The 4,964-nt window shown below is 31.8% G+C and overlaps 1 long non-coding RNA gene across 1 annotated transcript; it reads right to left on the minus strand.

The window, feature by feature from the left end:
• Positions 1-202: 202 nt before the first annotated feature.
• LOC147391072 (uncharacterized) lies at positions 203-3,705 on the minus strand. Its single transcript, XR_015183092.1, has 3 exons — positions 3,550-3,705; positions 3,435-3,472; positions 203-798 (listed from the first exon to the last, which is right to left on the minus strand). It is a non-coding gene; the product is annotated as an uncharacterized LOC147391072 (long non-coding RNA).
• Between the last annotated feature and the right edge of the window lie 1,259 nt (positions 3,706-4,964).

Below are 4,964 nucleotides of genomic sequence, written 5' to 3' on the forward strand. Positions count from 1 at the left end.
TGATTGTCGTTGATCCTGCTATGGCTTCGGCAAGATGGTTTGCTAATATAGATTTAGTTGTGCCATTGATCCGCATCAATTCTTTTGCAGTAGTAAAGTAGTAAGAACATTAACAACTAAAACTATCAATTTTTTTTTATCCAAAATGAACAGTTGATTTTTCAATGAATTATTGATCAAATGAATAATTGATGTCACAATTACCCATAAAAAAAAAACTAATTAGAATTATTATTTCTTAAAAGGTTTTGACTTGTGCCTGTAATTTTGTTTGAGACATTCTAAAACAAATTGAGACATCACAATACAATCTATACAAAATGAAATATTGAACAAAACATTCAATTCACGGCTTGTACCGTCTCGGAATGTTCAAAACCGATACATCTTGGATGATACATTTTGAGATGGTACGATATTTTGAACCTTGGGTACAATGTAATTTGGGCTTTCGGATAAAATGGTGAAAGGAAGTTAATTCAACATACAAAAGATCATACAGCATGATTATGAACTGAAACATGTACACTAATTATATAACCATGCCATGTTCAACAAGAAAAAAGTTTTCTTAAATTTCAACCACAATCAACACAACAGAAACAAATTTTGGTTATGAAATAATAATAATAATAATAATAATAATAGAAATATAAAGTAGAAATGAAAGATGGACCAACCAATTGTCTTTCATTAACTGAAGAAATGTTGCCGCTTGGAGTAGCAACCAGAGCAAGTTACCATCCAGAAGGATGCAGTTCTTTGCTTGAACAGAAGAGTCAAAGGGTGCAGACACATCTGCATTTATGGAATTTCCTTTGTTTTGTAAATAAAAAATAAAATAAAATAAACGTAAATAACTGTTGAAAAAACTTATTTGCATCATCATTTGGCTCATCTGGACCATCATCATTTGACTCATTAACCTCTCCATCATCAAAATTAAGGATTCTAAATGCATCTTGTAACATCCTTTGCATATCATTACCCTTTTCAGACTCATCACTATTATCTTCATCTTCAAATTTCTCTCCATAGTACGTCCAACAAGTGTAATGTTTATTCATCCCATACCATAATAAGTCACCATGCACATTATCTCAATCCTTTAAAATCGCATTGAGACATTTGATGCATGGACACTTAATCATGTTATCAAACCTTGAACGAGAAAATGCAAAATCTAATAATTTAATAACTCATTCTTCATACTCAGGGATACTTCTAGGCAACTGAATCCAATTTCTATCTATTGGTATGTCCACTTTACGATGACGTCACCTTTAAACCAATAACACATGATCACACATACAAAAGAACATATCACAAGAATGTTAATTTGAAACGAAAAAGAGAATCCTTTGTGGTATATGGGATAAGAAAAATGTTGAAAATTCAGCTTATAAATGAGAATCCTTATTTGTACCATATTTACAAGTCATTCTATATGATTTGAATAAATTTACTCATAAATAAGCATACATCCAGCTCATCTTATCATGGTTTTAAGACATAGATAAAAATGTATGTAAGCAGTTGAGAAGAAGAAAAACAATACAAGTCTTGGGATCCAATCCAATTATAGAGGACCCTCTCTATAGCCGGCCATCATGACCACTACAATGGATTTGGAACAACAAACTTGTGAGAGTATATCGGGAGTAGATATACCACAAAGAAAACATCTGATAACCCCCTTTTCCCTTATGCTTCCTATTTTTTTCTTTTTTAAAAATTTCAAGATTTTATATCATCAAACCAGATAATACAAATGAACTATAGGAAGAAAAATAAAAAACCAACAAAACTAATAACCAAAGCTAAAATTAAACTCGGATTACTCAACACAACATTTTTGATCAACTGCACTGACTCATAAATCTCTAAATCAGGTCAGGACCATCTATCTAACATTTACATACTGTAGTTCACTAACATCTATGTTCTTAATAACTCAGGACATAATGTGTTCATGATTATATCAAAACTTAGCCCATTTGGCTTCTTTTTATCTTGCATTGGCCCACAAAGCCAATACCTTAATCATAAATAAGTAGATCAGGACCATCAATCCACCAAACTAGATTTAATTTTTTTTCTTCTTTCATCATCATGATGTGGTGTTAATCTGAAATACCCACATGTGATGTTCAGCAACCGGAATGAGAGAGCTGAACTCTGTTTCAGCTACTTGTTAATTAATCTTTTCTAATTATAATTATGGTGATTAAAGATTGCTAAAAACATCATAGGATGCTAACCTCATATTTATGTTTATCTATGACCAATGCACTCTCATCATTCTCTCATACTAGATGTTCATAGGTATATCCAAAGTACTGCTTTTTAAGTTCTAAAAAGAGAATTGCTTTAATTTTTGGATATATTGGGCGTTATATTTGGAGATGATCATTTTGATGTGGAAGTACTTGTAGTTTGTTAAAAGAAGCTAATCTATTCTACTGTGTGTTAGAACATCTAGAAGGAAATGAATTTTATTGGATCGAATCTTTGAAGGAAGTGAGCAATCTATTAGAAAGTAAGCTTTCTATTTTATTGATGCTGATGTACTAACGAAATTAAGGGGAGTTTTGACCAGTTTCTATTTAGGGGGAACCTTATTCCTCTTTTTCTTATATTGGTTGAGTTCATCTTGACTTTTGTAGCTCTATCTCTCTTGTTTTATTTCAATACAAATCTTTCCTTTTGCCTAAGAAAAAAACATTGACCTCCCAACCACCTATATATTCATTATTAATGGACATATCCCAACCTAATCCAAGCATGGATACACTAACAAAAATTCAGCAAATAACATTAAAATAAATGATGAAAAAAAAAAAAAAAAAATCTTCACAAACTCTCATCATCTTGGTTTGTTTTAAATTCTAAGTGGAATGAAGCAGAGAGGAATATTTGCAATCCACTTTCAGGAGAAGTTCCAATAAAGTGTTTATCTTCAAAACCACTACGTGGAAGGTCTTCTATCCATTCTTTAATAAGTAGAATTACAATGTCTAGACCTCTTGGTCATTCCTCCCATTCAAGACTCATTTAAACAAAGACTACAATAACATAAGAGGAAAAAACTGATCAACTTCCCATTCAAAGTGGAAAAACAGGCTTTTTTTTCTTATTCATCTAACTATTTTTTTTTTTTTGCTTGAATCACTTTGTTATATGGGTTTTGATGAAATTAGAGAAGAAAGTGGGGACTCAAAGTATTGATATTTGTTCAAGCAGTCCAAGCCCTACTTCAATACCATGGATCGTATTAGAGACTAATTTCTAATCGGACGAAGTCGATAGCTAACTCCATCATAGATCTAAGCATGTTGTGCAATTTGAAATGTCATAAACAAATAATCTAGCCATTGTAGAAGCCATATAATAATGCTCAAATACAAAAAGGTAGAAAGTTAATCGATATCTACCTGATGATCGAAATAAAAAACTCTCGCAGCAACAGCACCTGTTGAAGAAGCAAATTTCGATTAGGTTTTGTGGAATCAACTAGGAAAATAAAATAAAACACAAATATAGATTTACCTTGATTTGATCGATGAAAAACCCTAGACCTCTAGTCGAAAATCTGAAATTGTTGAACGAATAGATCTCTTCGTCCCTAATCAGCTCTCTCTTTAGATCAAATCTTCGTCCCTAATCAACTCTTTCTTCGGATAAAAAACAGAGATCGAGAGTACACATCGATGTCGAAATCGAGAGTTCGTTTGATTTCCTTAAACAGAAAGTTCATTTGGTTGGAGGGAAATATACTTTTTTCCTTAAACAAAGAGCTCGTTTGGTTGGAGGGAAATAGAAAACTAAGGAAAACGAAAGGAGAGGGGAAAAAAATGGGAAAATAAACTCTATACCGACGAAATGTATTTCAATCCGTCGCTATAGTCCTCTACACCGACAGATGAAATTTGACCGTCGCTAAATCCCATCGGTATAAATCAATTTTCTTGTAGTCGTACAATTCCCATTTCCAATTTTTTTAGGTGCACTCATAATTGCTTACAATGGTTCCACCCTCGCCTTTTTTCATAAAATAAAATATATAAACAAAATACGAAAATTGAGTTTCAAAAATATAAAATGCAACTATATACTAACAAATTGTATTATTTTTTTCTTTAAAACTATTTCACCTTTGATTTTTCCATGCAATCATGCAAACCCTTGCACAATTTGAAACTTGTTCTGTATACCTAAAGAAATACTGCAAGAGATAAAGTTCAAAACAAATTTAATACACTAGCTTTCCATTTGTATTTGAAATGATCAACATTCTTCATTAAAAACCTTGGCTAATATGATTAACTTCATAATCGCGCCTGTATTACTAGAATTATTTTCTATCTTACTTTTATTATTCGTTAAGATCGATTTCAATCCAAATTAGAATTTTACAATTCCCATTTCGAATTTTTTTAAGTGCACTAATAATTGCTTACAATGGTTACCCCTTTTTCATAAAATAAAATATGTATAAAAAAAAAAAAATTACAAAAATTAGGTTAGCATGAAGGTGACGCGTGTCCATGCATGATATATATGAGATATATGTTTATCATATAGTAGGACAAACCCAAGCCCCAGTCCTAGAGCGCTTTTATAATATTTTGATAAAGAAATAGATCACCATGCCATGTATTTGAAGAAGGATTTGTCGAGTTTACGGAATTTTGCTTGGCTAAACATGGCAAGATCTTTGTGCGAATCTTTCCTTTTAAAGAGTACAAGAATGAGAATGTGATGTTTTTTGGAGTTTGCACACCCACTCACATGGTTGAAAAGCAAATCTCTTCAAGCAACAATGACATAATACACTGTTTGGTATGATTGCAAATCCCCGTAAAGGTCAAACAAAATTTTGCAGTCTTCAAAACTTGGCCTTGGTCTACAAATGATCATAAATATATATGTTGGCTGTTCTCATTGTTGGACCACGAGAATCT

The sequence above is a fragment of the Akebia trifoliata genome, chromosome 11 (assembly GCF_017979445.1).
Source record: "Akebia trifoliata isolate Shusen 1 chromosome 11, ASM1797944v1, whole genome shotgun sequence".
Taxonomy (NCBI): Eukaryota; Viridiplantae; Streptophyta; class Magnoliopsida; order Ranunculales; family Lardizabalaceae; genus Akebia; species Akebia trifoliata.